This window comes from Neovison vison, chromosome 1 (genome assembly GCF_020171115.1).
Source record: "Neovison vison isolate M4711 chromosome 1, ASM_NN_V1, whole genome shotgun sequence".
In the NCBI taxonomy this organism is placed as follows: Eukaryota; Metazoa; Chordata; class Mammalia; order Carnivora; family Mustelidae; genus Neogale; species Neogale vison.
The window spans coordinates 149,533,664-149,549,875 of record NC_058091.1 but is presented as its reverse complement, the minus strand read 5'-3'; the positions used below and the strand labels follow the sequence as shown (position 1 = coordinate 149,549,875).

At 46.5% G+C, this 16,212-nt stretch overlaps 1 long non-coding RNA gene and 5 other non-coding genes across 6 annotated transcripts; 4 read left to right on the top strand and 2 right to left on the bottom strand.

The window, feature by feature from the left end:
- Nucleotides 1-6: 6 nt before the first annotated feature.
- LOC122900405 lies at nt 7-1,859 on the top strand. Its single transcript, XR_006383222.1, has 3 exons — nt 7-90; nt 791-933; nt 1,309-1,859. It is a non-coding gene; the product is annotated as an uncharacterized LOC122900405 (long non-coding RNA).
- Nucleotides 345-417, top strand: TRNAM-CAU. The gene has a single exon. It is a non-coding gene; the product is annotated as a tRNA-Met (tRNA).
- A 2,910-nt stretch (nt 1,860-4,769) lies between the features above and the next one.
- TRNAM-CAU lies at nt 4,770-4,842 on the bottom strand. Its single transcript has one exon. It is a non-coding gene; the product is annotated as a tRNA-Met (tRNA).
- A 574-nt stretch (nt 4,843-5,416) lies between these two features.
- On the top strand, nt 5,417-5,498 carry TRNAL-AAG. Its single transcript has one exon. It is a non-coding gene; the product is annotated as a tRNA-Leu (tRNA).
- Nucleotides 5,499-8,660: 3,162 nt separating this feature from the next.
- On the top strand, nt 8,661-8,732 carry TRNAQ-CUG. The gene has a single exon. It is a non-coding gene; the product is annotated as a tRNA-Gln (tRNA).
- A 303-nt stretch (nt 8,733-9,035) lies between these two features.
- On the bottom strand, nt 9,036-9,141 carry TRNAL-CAA. The gene is made up of 2 exons: nt 9,104-9,141; nt 9,036-9,081 (listed from the first exon to the last, which is right to left on the bottom strand). It is a non-coding gene; the product is annotated as a tRNA-Leu (tRNA).
- Between the last annotated feature and the right edge of the window lie 7,071 nt (nt 9,142-16,212).

Sequence of the window (16,212 nt, the reverse complement as noted above, 5' to 3'; positions counted from 1 at the left end):
CTTGGCCGTGCTGTGCAAGGTGGTCGCACGCGAGCGCGTGGACTGCTGGTGCGCGGGCGGTCTCCGTGCAGAGCGCGCGGGCGCGGGGCGGTAAGTGTGCGGGTCTCCGGCACTGACACTGGGAAACGTCCTTCTGGGGACGACCCCGGGGTCGTAGCTCAGAGGAAGGGACCTAAGGCAGGAGCGCCAACGGCCACTTTCTCCTTCTGACTCAGGTTTTAGAAGCTGTTGCAGCACAAACTTTCATTTTTGAAGTGTGAGGGGAGAGAAACTTGGGACAGAACCACGTTGAAGCAACGTGAAATCTACTGTTAAATTCGTGTGCTTAGGGACTTTCTTCACCTGCCTCCTTAGCGCAGTAGGCAGCGCGTCAGTCTCATAATCTGAAGGTCCTGAGTTCGAACCTCAGAGGGGGCAGTTCCGTTTTGCCACCCCGGCCACTGAGCCTGACCTTCCGCTGTCGAAGGGCAAGTACCAACTTTCTTCTTCCTGATTGGTAGATCTGTACACACGGAGACCCTTTTTTCCTTCTATACCAGCAATGACTTCATCTCTTTCCAATGAACAAGCTTTTTTGTCCAAGTTCCTCTGATTTCTATACTAGGAGGTTATTCCCCTATTGATGCAAATTAATTTATTGGGGGGGGGGGACAATGGACAGATAAATGAAAACCTGACACTGAATTTTCTCAGCAAGTGTTGTGGCTTCCTCTTCTTAGATGCATGCTATCTTCCTGCCCTGGCCTCCCTGTCTAATCTGGTCCTAACTAGTCTCCCATCTGTACTGCAGTGGTCAGTGAGCTACAAAAACGCATGTCCAAGGATTGCCAGCAGCCACCAGAGCTGAGAAGAGGCAAGGATTCTTCCCTGGAACCGTCAAAGGCAGCACAGCCCTGTTGATAGCCTGATTTGGGGCTTCTAGTCTCCAAAACTGTGAGTAAATTAATTTCTATTGCTTTAAGCCACCTAATTTGTGGCAACTGGTTAAGGCAGCCCTAGGAAATTAATACTCCGTTCTGCCTCTCAGCCACCAACCTCCCACTACATTGATGCCCCTCTTTTTCTTCTTAGCACTTACTACTATATGAGGTTACCTTCTCCTTTTATTTAACACCAGTATTGTCTATTACCCATCTACCTGCTTAGACTGTATATTCCCTGAAAGTCATCCCTGGCCTGTCTCATCCACTCCTGTATTCCCGGTGCCAAGCTCAGTATCAGACAAGGAACACTTGTCAATTACGTCAATGAATTCATTAGAACATTAAATCTTTTTCTTCCACATTCCTTACCACTCTCTTACTCAAGGCAACGAACATCTCAAATCTGGATTTTTGCGATAGTCTCCGCAGGAGACACACCTGCTGAAATTCATCCTGCAGGCCACACCTGTCTGATTCAGTCAGTGCTGGAAGGAGAGGGTAGTCCTTGGACGGCTCCTGCGAAATGTCTGGACCTGAGAACTTGAATTTCAGGGGAGCTCTCTCAACAGTTCATTCTGATGCAGACTAGAAAAGGCATATAACATGGCTCATCTTAGTGTCTTCTGGACCCTCAGCCTCTGGTTCCAGAAGCCTCCATCTGCTGCAGTTTAAGAAATGCACTTAAAGATTTGGGAGAGGCCAAAGACCTGGATGGGCTATTCAGGCAGGTGCTTAGAGAACGCTTGATCCTTGTTGGAGCTTTTCCAAGCCAGAATGTGAATATATTACAGCCATATTTGTGGTATATTAGCATATTCTCACCTGTGTAAAATAAACTCTCCAGTGGAAACTGAATCTGTGCGGCTGTTGAATGGACAAAGAAGTTGTGGTACACAAATACACACACACACACACACACTGGAATATTATGCAACCAACAAAAACCAAAATCTTGCCATTTGCAACAATGTGGATGGAACTAGAGGGTATTATGCTAAGTGAAATAAGATCAGAGAAAGACAACTACCATATGATCTCTCTGATATGAGGAATTTGAGAAACAAGACAGAGGATCATAGGGGAAGGGAGGGAAAAATGAAACAAGATGAAACCAGAGAGGGAGTCAAACCATAAGAAACTCTTAATCTCGGAAAACAAACTGAGGGCTGCTGGAGGGGATGGGGGGGAGGGTGGGAATGCTGGGGTGGCTGGGGATGGACACTGGGGAGGGTCTGTGCTGTGGTGAGGGCTGTGCATTGTGTAAGACTGATGAACCCCAGACCTGTACCCCTGAAGCAAATAATACATTTTATGTTAATAAAAAATGTAAAATAATGTGCATCTGTGATAGAAGAAGTGGAAGTAATAAAATATCAATGACTACGATATCAAGCAATAATAGCTGGTACGTTCACCCCCCAAAACAGGGCCAAGCTGATTTAAAGTTGTGTTCGCCCATGTGGTTGGCCCCGGCAGACATGGAAATACGGAGTTCTGGTCATAGCATGCTATTTTCCTAAACAAGATTACAACGCCTTTATAAGGTATTGTACAATGCAAGGTTAGATGGGAATCTTTAGTTCTACTTAAGTTTTATACTTGTCACCCTTATGAAACTTGAATATCCAAAAAAGCCTCCGCAGCCAATCACCCCAGGAGATTCTAGAAATGGCCAGACACATCCTGTGCAAAGAGGGTGTAGTAACTTCACTCTGGCCTAATTTGTTCTAATTAAATGAGGTCAAAGGCAAAGATTACTTGTCTCTGAGGCCATGCATAGTCAGTTCTCTTCACAAAGTTTTGGGCCATCTTCCTGTAAAGCTCCCACCTTTTCACCACTATCTTTTTTCACTTACTTATCCATTTTGTGGGCTAGACATACTTGACTCCACAGGTTTTCTGTTGGTTTCCTGAACACCAGGAAATATTCCTGAATGGGGGCTTGAATCCTGGACCCTCAGATGAAAAGTCTGATGCATTACCAACTGAACCACCCAAGCCCCAAGGCAAAGCTTGTTCCTTTTATGTCCTAGTGTGGAAAAAAAAGTGTGTGTCTTAAGTGCTAAAGCTTTCTTTTTATTCTTTCATTATTAATAGTTTTAAGGTCTCTCTTTTTAAATTTTGTTTGTGTTCCTTTTCCTTATTCCCAACTCCATCTGTTGCGCCTTTGAATAGGGCTCCAGACAACTTCTGCCCCCAGATCACTGGGGAAAAGTAACTTACAGCCTTGTTTTAACACCATGATGGTCATGTGGTTCATTTCAATTATGCATTTATTCATGCCACCAGTAAAGGCAGATTTGAGGTGGTCTTCACAACTTCACTATAATAAGATTAAATTGGACAAAGTTAATAGACTTAAATCAGGATAAAGGGAGAACAGAGGTAGAAAATTATTTTTTAAATTGCATATTATAAATAGTGCTTCCAACACCCTCACACACAACCTCCAATAGCTAGGAGTGTAAAGGGAGGTGACCCCTTCAAGGGGGTGACAGGAGACTTCTCCCAAGAAATGTTGTTTAAACTGAGAATTGAAGGCTTGGTATAATAAGTTGGAGAAAAGCCAGCACTCCCCGAAGAGCAGACCTTCGGAGAGCTGAAGGCAGGCCCCAGGTGCCAGCAGGCAGAAGGCTGGGGAGAGAGCTGATTGCCGGGAGAGCTGATTGCCGGAAGGCAGGGGCCTAGCAGAGACCGATAGGTTCTGAGGTTATTGTGGCAGGTGTGTGGAGTGGGGACCTCACCTTTGCAGCAGTGCAAAGTCATTGAGGACTTTAAGCAGGGAGAAATGACATAATCGGAAATGATCTTGGAGAAACTATGCTGGTCTCACACACAGAATGGGCCAAGACATGATGGGAACACAGAGTAGGCCAGTGCGCTGTAGAAGGCCTCACGGATTTGACCTAGTGGCCGTATGGCGGGAGGACAATGGTGCAGAGCACGTCCTGGGCCCAGGATTCCAACATGTGGTTCAGCTGATTGCATTCAAGTCCCCTGGCAAAGCTTTGGGAAATGTAACTGGCGGAGCCCCAGCCCTGACGTCACAGCATAGAGTGTACAAAGACGGATTTAAAGCTGTAAGAGGGTGGATTCAGAGGGAAGGACAGAGCTTTGACTAGTGCCTGGCATATACTCTTACACTTATTCCTACTGAGTAAATGCTTGCTCCATAAGCTGCGATGTTAAGAGCAGGGTATTTAATATCCATCATGTCTGCTTTTGTCTGAGCCCGGTGCTTACTCTGATTCTGAACATCACTCTGTGTTTCTCTTTGGTGACTTAGAGTCCAGTAAACAGTGCCAGGCACAGGAAAAGAGGGACAATGTGCGGAGACTGAGCAGGGTAATTTTTTTCACATAGGATGTCACTGGTGATCTGGCGGTAAGCAATTTCAGAAGAATGGTAAGAGATGACTACTGCGTAATGATAACAATGTGTTGCACCCCAACCTACATCGCCCCATCCCCAAACAGCCTTCTGTCCACGCCTCCTCTCAGCGCCCCAGAGCCAATAAGTTTCTGACCCTGGTGTTTTTGTTACAAAAATAATTGCCAAGCCTACCTGAAAGGCGTTTTGAAAATCTTCTCATCATATCAGCAATTAGTATAAGAAAGAACCGGAAGAAGTTTGGAATATTGAATGCTTAGTGGAAAATCGCTATTTTGTAACTGAACATTACATGGTTCTGCTGAACAATAGCAAATTGCCCTTCAGTCTTATCAAGAGATTTCCTCGAATAAAAAAAAATTATATATATATATATATATATATATATATAGTACAGTTTGGGGAGGGGGATAAGATTAAAGAACAAAGATTCGTCAACGTTGAAAGCAAAACACATGCCCCCTCTGAGGTTCGAACTCAGGACCTTCAGATTATGAGACTGACGCGCTGCCTACTGCGCTAAGGAGGCACCTGCCCCGCTTCCTTGCACAAACCATCTACCAAGACCACGGTGCGACCTAGTGGTCTCCCAACTCCGCAGACCAGGGTTTCAGGACAGCTCGCGCCGGGTACCCAGTTTGGGGCGGGGGCTGCGCTGGACGGGGCGGCCGGCCAGTCGCGGCCCTTCCCGCGGAGACGCGGCGGCGCGCGCACCTGAGCCGGGCTGGACCGCAGTCCCGCCGCCGCCGCACCCGGGGCACCGGGACCTCCCCGGAGGCGGGACTCCTCGCCGGCTTCCGCTCCTCCTTCGCGGCTCCGAACGGCAGGTCTTGCTCGCTCCTGGGGTCGGGGGCCTCCCTTGCCGCCGACCCAGCTCATCGGCGGCCACAGCCTCGCTGCAGCGTTGGTGCCCCAGCGGGTGGGGGGCTCCGCCCGCGGCGTCGGGTTCATGACCAGCCTGGAGTCGCCAGGAGGCCGAGTGGGGCGTAGGGCGGGCCGGTCCCGGCGCGAGCTGGGGCTGGGAGCTGCTAGGGGACGCGAGGAGGGCCGGGGACGCGCGACCTTCAGGTCGGAGAAGCGCAGGCGGCGCGCGGGAGTCGGGCGGTAGCGTGGCCGAGCGGTCTAAGGCGCTGGATTAAGGCTCCAGTCTCTTCGGGGGCGTGGGTTCGAATCCCACCGCTGCCAGGACGTTTTTGACGGCTCTCCGCGAGAGCGTGCTTTCTCCCGCACAGTGTGGACAGTTACCCACAGGCTCCGAGTCCAGGCAGCGGCCTCTCCGCTGCACCCTCTGTTTTCCCGGGGGTCGCAGAGTGCGGCCGTGCTCACCGCCCCGAGTGCGCGGTGCGCGTTCAGGCGACGAGAAGGTAGCGAGCATCTACTGCTTGTGCTGCCGACGTCCCCATCCGCGTGTTTCCGCCCCCGGAAGGATCCGACGTGTGTCAGACCTCCGTTCAACACACTCATGGAATTTAGACGCTATTTGTTCGGCACCTACTGTGTGCCGCGGGCTTTCTTAGGCCCTGAGACACAGCAGCACTTACTAATCACTCCATAAACGCCGGACGGAGGAACAGCGGTCGGTCCGCCGGAGGCCGCAGTCCTGGGCCCGCCCGCAGCCTTTGGGTTCACGCTCTGAACCTTCCCGGTGCGGACTGGAGCCCGGCGACTGCGCGCACCGCCTCGCCTCGGCCGCCCCTCCGCGTCCCTGCGCGCGCGTGGGCTCCCCTGTTCCTGCTCCGAGCACTTCCCTGCGCCCTAGGTCTCAGCTTGGAAGCGCCTTCCCCTGGAAGCCTCCCTTGATCTCCCCCTCCAGAATTACAATTCGTCTCTGAAGACGCCGAGAGGAACAACAAGGTTTGGTGACAAGCATTAGACGCAGGACGCCCCAACGCGACGCGACTTCTACCGTCCAGAGTGCGCTTCGACTCTGAATACGAGTTCAAAGATGGTGTTAGCGGAGCCAGCGGCGTAGGCGGCGAGAGCACAGGCTGTAGAAGGACACGCTTGTTCTGCTGGTAACAGTGTCCAAGGACGGAAAAGGGGGAGATAGAAGCTCGTTTTGTTAGGACGAGTGCACATTTGTTTCATAAATCAAATGAGTGGATTCATGACTTTATAGGTGAATGAAAATTTCAGTCTCCGAGCAAAGGAGAAAAGCGGCGAGCTGGGGAGAGTGCAGCAGGCCTCAGCGCGCCGGCCTGTCCCCGGCAGGCTGTCCCATTTGCTCCCTGCCCTTCACTGGGTACCGCTGTCGGTATGCGCAGGCGTGCTCCACCGTGGCTCTACCCCTCACGTGGCCTTTACTGCAACTTTAGGTAACTTGTGTGTAATTGCCTGCTCTCCCTCGCGCATCATAACCTTTCTCAGATACAGAACCACGTTTCTCTTGCTTCCCCATTTCGGGAAGACTGAAGAGATGTTTGTGCTAAATGCCAATGAATAAACATACCAAAGAACAGCTTTCTCATTTGTAGACTCCAGATTCTGCCACAAGGACTCGCTCTTTCCGGATTCAGCTCTGCTACCAGGTGCCTGCAAGCCATTCATTCTCGCTTAGATTACCAGACTACGATCGTTCCTGGGGTGTGGAGCCCAGGCATCTCTCTGCCCTCCCCACCGCTCCCTGGTGGGCTTCCTCTTTTTTCTTTTTTTCTTTTTTGCATTCACCATGCAGTATCTGTGAACACTCCTCCCCTCCCCCGCAATCCAAGGGAAAGGTGCAGCCTTTTGAATTCCGCCCTCCAAAATGAACCAACCCATGGCGGTCTGCCCCAGTATTCAGGTCTTTACCCACTGTCCTTTCCTAGGGAATAAATGTGCTAAGGTTGAAAAAGCAGTCATTCATACCCCTTCCCCCTTGCCCATCCTCAGAGAGGAGCTGAAAGCCTATAGTCAAATACGGAGCTTTTGATGTGCTGGTATCCTTTTAAAGCCAGTGGACATTTTTCTTACTCTTTAAGAAATAAGGTTCTGGCTCATGGGAATACAAAGGACGCCGCCTGTACTGGGGGGAGAAGAGTTGGTTCATTACTCAGATAGACCAAAGATTAAATTAGAGCCTCTTCTAGAGCCAGGAGACTCGTGGCCATGGAATGCAGTTGTGTGTGTAAACACGTGGACTTCGGTCGCCTGCCCGAAGTCTTCCAGTTCCACGGCTCCCCTCCCTCCACCGTGTTTGCTGAGCCTCCGTTTTTTTGACAGGCACCTTGCTGGGTTGGAGATCCAGCAAAAGGATGAGTCACAGAAAATGATCCGGGATTCCTTAGCAATTCAGCCTTGGGAGACCACCAGAGCACAGTGAGAACAGAGGGTCAATGCTTAATACTCACACTGAGTGAAGGGTGATTGACACCCGAGTGTTTCTTCCGGTCCTGCTGTATATACAATCTCTCTGTTGTGTGCTGCTCTTACAGTTCCTCGGTAAATAATCATGTCGTCCCAATGAAGATTTTGGAAAACCTAATGAGAATGCCTAGCACGAGGATGCCTTCTCTTGGCCGAGGACACCCGAGGTCACCTATTTGTTTTCCAATGAACCCTGGAATGTCCACCTGGGAGCTGGGACCTGGGAAGAACAAACCAAAACAAAACAAACACAACATGCAAGAGTCACCCCGCTCAGCCTTGTCCGACTCAGCCTATGGAGAGAAAGAAAAGTCCCAAAAGTCCATCGCTGGGCTCTTCCCCTGAATATTCCTGCACTGATCCTTCTATCCCCGTCCCCAAGCAGCGCGCTCAAAGAAGCTTCTAGCAGTACCGGAGCTGCGGTGTCAGGAGGAACGAGGCGGGTCGGGCGCTGGAGACATTTTGGAGCGGGACCACAGATTTTCCGATTCCGAGCCCATCGCCCTAGAGGCGTCTGCGGGACTTGGATGAGCAAGTGAAGCTGTAGAAGGGAGATGCTGTACTTGTCTTTTCTCCCTTTTGAACGGTGAGATGAAAATGCAGTTTGCCTTTGCGCGAGTCAGAAATGAAGGCAAGATCAAAACCCCCAGAACACACTCCGGACCTGCGCCGCCCAACATCCAGGGAAAGAAACCGGGAGTCAGGCGGGGTGAAAGCGGTCGGGAGGACCCCTCCCACCACCTACCACCCTCCTGACACTCCTGTATTTGGCTGGTCCATCGCCTTGAGGCTGGAAGTGCAGGGACGTTCCATCCCCCCGCCCTCCTAAAATGCCCTCGTAGATGTAAAATAAATCACTTAGGAAGAAGAGACAGTCGTTTAAAGTGGTGTTTCTTTTTCGGCTGTATTCTATACAGCGCTCATTTAAATTTAAAAAAAAAAAAAAAAACCCACGAAGGAAGAGATCTCAGATGGACAGTGTAGACAAATGCCGCCAGGCGGGGTTCCATGGTGTAATGGTTAGCACTCTGGACTCTGAATCCAGCGATCCGAGTTCAAATCTCGGTGGAACCTTCCTGTTTGCCTCTCTTTTGCCTGACCTCCCCGCTTCTCTTTGGCCGGGCGGATTTTTGATGGGCCGGGGCAGGACCCACGCGCGGGCCGCCACCTCTCCGGCCCTGGGTCCACGCGCGCCGGGGGACGGCGTGTGATGCACAAGCAGGGTACCGGGGTCGACGAGGGCCCTGGTCGACTGCAACCAAAAGGGGGGAAGGCGGCGACCGACCTCCCCGAAGCCCACCGTTTGGGTCGCAAAAGGAAAAGCAGAGAGAAGCCGGGAGACGAACGGTTGAGACGAGAGGCGGGGGGAAAAGGGTGTGTCAGAAGTGGGATTCGAACCCACGCCTCCATGCGGAGACCAGAACCCTCTGTCGGAGGAAGCGGAGCTTGAGTCTGGCGCCTTAGACCACTCGGCCATCCTGACACCCGCGGTCGCGGCCTCCAAATGAGTAAACTCTGTCGTTGTTACGGACGAACACCCAGTCGGAGCCGCCGGGACTTCCTGCCGCCTGGGGCGCATCTGAGAAGCGGAACGGACGGAACCACTTTCTCGGCAGATCGGAAATCCGAGCGAACTCGCGAGGCTTTGCTCTGGCGCAGGAGGCGATTCGGGATCCTTCTGCCGCCCTCCGCCTTCCCCGCCCCGCCGGACCGGGGGCGCAGGAACGACCCCGGCTGACCCTGGAGAGCCCCTGTGTCTCCCCGCGGCGCGGCTCGGGAAGGACGCGCGCAGCCCGGCCGGGAAATGGGCGAGCGGGTGTAGACTGGGAGAGCACAGGCGCGCGGGTGTAGACCGCAGAGGGGCGGGGCGAGCGGGCCGCAAGCTGCAGGTGGCTGCGCACTGGGTTGCGCGCGCGGTCACCCCGCGCGGCTGGAAGGGAACGTCGGGCCGAGTCCCGAACCCCTCGCCGCGGATCCCGGAGCCCGAGGACAGGTCCGCCGGCTGGGTGTGCTTCCCGCGGGAGCCGGGGTCCGCGGGCGACCAAGGACACGCACCTTGGAGACCCGCAACCACACGGTCTCCACGCGTCCGCAGGCGCTCCAGCCAAGACCTTGCCTCGCGCCCACAGTCCCACAGTCGGCCTGCGGGTGCTTCAACCACGAACCACGAACAAAACTCATCAGATGCTTGTGAAAGTGTTTCTAGGATCAAGACCAAAACTCACAGGACCAGGGAAAAGAACCAAAGCGAAACAAACACATATGGGAAACTGAATTGTATAAAATTAAAATTAAGTCCTCAGGTAAGAGGAGATAGAACATTCCCGGAACAAAGAGGGAAGGGGGAAATCTGAAAATTAATATTATGATGGCAGAAATGTCTTTTTAATAATTTCAAAATACGATTGCAGAAAGTTCCTGTGAAGTGTGGGGTGGAGATGAAAAGCAGGACAGAGTCCAACAGAACATGAAATGGTGTTTGGTAGAGGTGTGCCATCAAGCCACCGGGGTTTCCAGCGAGAGAAAAGGGGGAAATGAAGGAAAGGAGATACAAACATGACACAGGATTATTTTCCAGAACCGAAGACCTTAAATCTCCAGGCGAACATAGGTCCATCAAACGCCCTGCGCCACGTGTGAGAAAAGCCCCACATCATGAAATATCAGAACCTCAGGGATAAAGTGAAGATACTACACGTTTCCAGAGAGAAGAAAAGCGTGGCACCCAAGCGGCTAGGATCAGGATGGCATCTTCTCCACAGATGGAAGACAGAGCAGGACGTGGAGATCACGTCCACTAAAGAGAACCCTGCACCTGTGGGTTCAGAACCCAGCCTCTCGGCCAAAAAAGCGTTAGCGGGCCTTTCTGGTCTTGCAAGGTTTCAAAAAATAGGAAGAAGAAATAAGAAATTGCCTCCCATGTTCTCTTTTCAGGAAACTTCTGAGGAACTGTTCCTCCAAACATGGAGTTCCAGTAAGAAAGAAGATGTGAAATCTGGAATAGGGACGCGGGTGCGGACCCTCTCCAGGGTTGGGGCACGGACGGGAGCAGCAGGTGCGGGCCTGCAGCAGGGAGCTCCTGGAAGGGACAGGACGTTGCCCCGCGCTTGGCGGTAACATGGTTAGAAAGCTGCTGTGGAATTAGGAATAAACACTTAGAAAAGTAACCAAAGAGGGAGGGGGGCAATTAGGTCTGGGAGGAACAAAGGTTGTCCGAGGGAGGAAAAGTAATTATGGTAGATCATGTAGCCCCGCTCTACAAACTATTATGAAGTCATAAGGATGAGGACTCAATGCTGATTAAACTAAAAATGAAATACATATTTGAGAATTTATTTAATAAGTATTTGTTGAATTAATAAGGAAGTGAGTAAATAAATATATCCACAAAAACCAATTCATGAAGAACATATGCTTAAATATGAAAGATTCTTATGGATATATTATCATAAATATGCTTTCAAGAATATATGCTCTTTTACATCCTTCAATCTGTTCTTTCTTTGCTTGGCCAAGGACAAATTAAGTCTTCCCTAAAATGCCATTATTAAGACAAATAATGATCTTAATGGTCAATTTTAACCTCACAGAAATCTTTAAAAGCTGCTAAAACCAGCTTTTAAATTGATGTAAATTTTATAATTAGTTAAAAGAAACAAGTAAATTGGGTGAGCTGGTTTTCCATTAACACATCTACTTTCTGGTTTTAAGGACACAGTGCTAAAATGAAGTGAACAGACTTAGAAGCATTTGCAAATTTATGATCCAGCTTTTCATTAACTGGTGCTGGACCAGCTGGGAAAAAATGGACATAGACCCTTATCTCACACCTGTTAAATGACAAAAATTCAACTGACTAAATTTTAAAGATCTTGTTGGCTTTGTTAATCAGCTCGTGAATTGGGCAGCACCCCATCTGGCAAGTAGAGGGTAGCTCCCAAGGGCTACAGAAAGGAGAAGGTTTTTAAAGGCAGGACAGGAAAGTCATCAACAGAAAAGAAGGATTATTTTAGGTTCAATCACCTTCATTTGGGGACGAAAGGGTTTAGTAGGCGGATGACTTTTGGGGGATGAAGAGGGCCCATGTGACAGGTTAATGGGCACTGAACAGGAGATTCCCTGTTGACTGGTAAAAGCTTGCATTCCTGGAGGCTGAAACTGCAGTCCGGATAGGGATTAAGTCTTGGTTCATGACTTGGGGCCTTAACCTAAGTGGTGCCATTTTGGGATTGTGGTTTTCTTTTTAACATATCAAACACAAAAATGAACTCAAAATGGATCATACACCTAAGTAGGAAAGGGACAGTAAAGCTTCTAGAAGAAGGAGAATATCTGAATGAATTTGGGGTAGGCAAAGATTTCAAAAACAGCAGTAGTAACCAAAAAGAAAAAGAGCTGACAAGTGGAATTCATCAAAACTAAGGACTACTCATCAGAAAAAGATCAATAACAAAGTTAAAGGGGAAGCCATAAATGGGGAAAAAATATTTGAGATATAGATATAGATCTATAGATCTATATCTATATCTGTATATATAGATCTATATCTATATCTGTATCTGTATCTATATCTATATCTATATATCTATATCTATATCTGTATCTATATCTATATCTGTATCTGTATCTATATCTATACCTGTATCTATATCTGCATCTATATCTGTATCTGTATCTATATCTATATCTGCATCTATAAGTATATCTATATCTGTATCTATATCTATATCTATATCTGTATCTGTATGTGTATCTATATATCTGCATCTATATCTGTATCTGTATCTGTATCTATATCTGTATCTATATCTGTATCTGTATCTGTATCTATATCTATATCTGTATCTATATCTGTATCTGTATCTATATCTGTATCTATATCTGTATCTGTATCTATATCTATATCTGTATCTATATCTGCATCTGTACCTATATCTATATCTGTATCTATATCTGTATATGTATCTATATCTATATCGGTATCTGTATCTATATCTGTATCTGTATCTATATCTGTATCTGTATCTGTATCTATATCTGTATCTATATCTATATCTGTATCTATATCTGTATCTATATCTGCATCTGTATCTGTATCTATATCTGTATCTGTATCTGTATCTATATTGGTATCTATATCTATATCTGTATCTGTATCTATATCTGTATCTGTATCTATATCTGTATCTATATCTGTATCTATATCTATATCTGTATCTATATCTGTATCTATATCTGCATCTGTATCTGTATCTATATCTGTATCTGTATCTATATCTGTATCTGTATCTATATCTGTATCTATATCTATATCTGTATCTATATCTGCATCTGTATCTATATCTGCATCTGTACCTATATCTGTATCTGTATCTATATCTGTATCTGTATCTATAGCTATATCGGTATCTGTATCTGTATCTATATCTATATCTGTATCTGTATCTGTATCTGTATCTATATCTAAATCGGTATCTATATCGATATCTGTATCTGTATCTATATCTATATCTGTATCTGTATCTATATCTATATCTGTATCTGTATCTATATCTATATCTGTATCTGTATCTGTATCTATATCTGTATCTGTATCTATATCTGTATCTCTATCTGTATCTATATCTGTATCTGTATCTGTATCTGTATCTATATCTGTATCTGTATCTATATCTGTATCTGTATCTATATCTGTATCTGTATCTGTATCTATATCTGTATCTGTATGTGTATCTATATCTACATCTGTACCTATATCTGTATCTATATCTGTATCTGTATCTATATCTGCATCTGTACCTATATCTGTATCTGTACCTATATCTGTATCTGTATCTGTATCTATATCTGTATCTGTATGTGTATCTGTATCTGTATCTATATCTGTATCTGTATCTGTATCTGTATCTATATCTGTATCTATATCTGCATCTGTACCTATATCTGTATCTGTACCTATATCTGTATCTGTATCTGTATCTATATCTGTATCTATATCTGCATCTGTACCTATATCTCTATCTGTACCTATATCTGTATCTGTATCTGTATCTATATCTGTATCTGTATGTGTATCTGTATCTGTATCTATATCTGTATCTATATCTGTATCTGTATCTGTATCTATATCTGTATCTGTATCTGTATCTATAGCTGTATCTGTATCTATATCTGTATCTCTATCTGTATCTGTATCTATATCTGTATCTGTATCTGTATCTATATCTGTATCTGTATCTATATCTGTATCTGTATCTATATCTGTATCTGTATCTGTATCTGTATCTATATCTGTATCTATATCTGCATGTGTACCTATATCTGTATCTGTACCTATATCTGTATCTGTATCTGTATCTGTATCTATATCTGTATCTATATCTGTATCTGTATCTGTATCTGTATCTATATTGGTATCTATATCTGTATCTGTATCTGTATCTATATCTGTATCTGTATGTGTATCTGTATCTGTATCTATATCTGTATCTATATCTGTATCTGTACCTATATCTGTATCTGTATCTGTATCTATATCTGTATCTGTATCTATATCTGTATCTGTATCTGTATCTATATCTGTATCTGTATCTATATCTGTATGTGTATCTGTATCTATATCTGTATCTATATCTGTATCTGTATCTGTATCTGTATCTATATCTGTATCTGTATCTGTATGTGTATCTATATCTGCATCTGTACCTATATCTGTATCTATATCTGTATCTGTATCTATATCTGTATCTATATCTGTATCTATATCTGCATCTGTACCTATATCTGTATCTGTACCTATATCTGTATCTGTATCTGTATCTATATCTGTATATATATCTGTATCTGTATCTGTATCTATATCTGTATCTGTATCTATATCTGTATCTGTATCTGTATCTGTATCTATTTCTGTATCTGGCAAGGGACTTGTGCCAAAGCACTCCTGTGAATCAACAAGAGAAAGACAAATACCTTAACTTTTTAGGGCAAGACTTGATCATGCACTTCCCTGAAGAGGCCATTCAAATGCTTGGTAAACCTATGAAAAGAGGCTCAAGACCATTAATTATCAGGGAATTATAAATTATAACCACAGTGAGTAACTGTTACAAATCGACCTGAATGTCCAAACTTAAAAAAATAAAGCAAATATACCAAACGTTGATGAGTACATAGAGCAATTATAATTCCCATATAGGACAGCTCGAAATGTTAATTAGTACCATCCCTTTGGACTATTGTTCCGCACTGTCTAAAAAACTGAACATAAGCCATCTTTGATCCATTGATTCTGCTCCTAGAAATGAGTGCATCTGTCCATCTACAAACAAGTGTGAAATGTTCAGGGAAGTTTTATTCACAGCAGAACAGAATTCTTAAGACAACATAATACCCATCAGTGGTAAAATGATCAAATCAATCGTGATATATTCACATAGTGAATGCCTACAGCAGCAGAAATAAAAATTGAATTACTGCTATGGATAAAACTATATCTTACAAATGTAGTGAGTAAAAAAAGGAAAAAAGGCCAGGCACAAAAAAGTGTTTATTATATGATTCTATTTATTTATTTTTAGTTTTCTTAAATTTTTGATACATAATTCACAAAATTATACTTATCAGTTTCAGGCATACAATGTAATGACTCAGTATTTGTACACATTGTGAAACGGTCACCACTCTAAGAGGTGACGTGACCTTCTTCAGCCCCAGAGGACTCTGGTCCTTCCAGGATTTCCTCCTTGCTTTCCAGGATGACACTCCTGCCCCCCAGGGTCACAGTTCCTAACCACATGCTAATTTGCCTGATCACCCAAGGCCACTCATTTTAACTTTCAAACCGGGTAACAAAGTACACCCCAACAAGGGCTCCCTGCGGTGACCCCTTCTCTCTGGGGGGCATCGACTGGTCAATCAGAAGGCAGGTGCTCTCTGTTCACCTACAGCCTCCGTCGGGGAATGGCTGGAAGGATGGGCCCAGCGGACCCCCCCACCCCCGCACCGTAGAGCAGTCACACACTGTCATGGACTGAATTGTGTCTCCTCGAAATTCACGTGCGGACGCTCTAATCCCCAGTGTGACCCCATTTGGAGACAAGGCCTTTATGGAGGTGGTTAAGGTGCAGCGAGGCCATGAGGGTGCAGCGAGTGTCCTGAGAAGAAGACGGGGAGCTCCAGGAGCCAGTGCACAGGGGAAAGGCCCTGAAGGACACACGGGGAGAGTGGCCGCCTGCACGCCAAGGAGAGAGGCCTCAGGAGAAACCGACTCTGCGGACACCTTGATCTGGACTTGTGGTTTCCAGAAAACAAACTGAGCAAAGAAATTTCTGCATGTGCAAACCACCCAGTCTGGTATTGTCATGGCGGCCAGAACGGACTAAGACACCTTCCCTGGTGGCTGGTGGCCCCAAGACACCACGGCAGAGGACGTCAGTCCTCCTCAGGCCGGCCCGGCATGGGGGTACCTCTCTCCCCTACTCTGTTCACAGACCAGCCCAGACTCAAGAGGGTGGAATAGAACCAAACATCTTTTTTTTTTTTTTTTAAGATT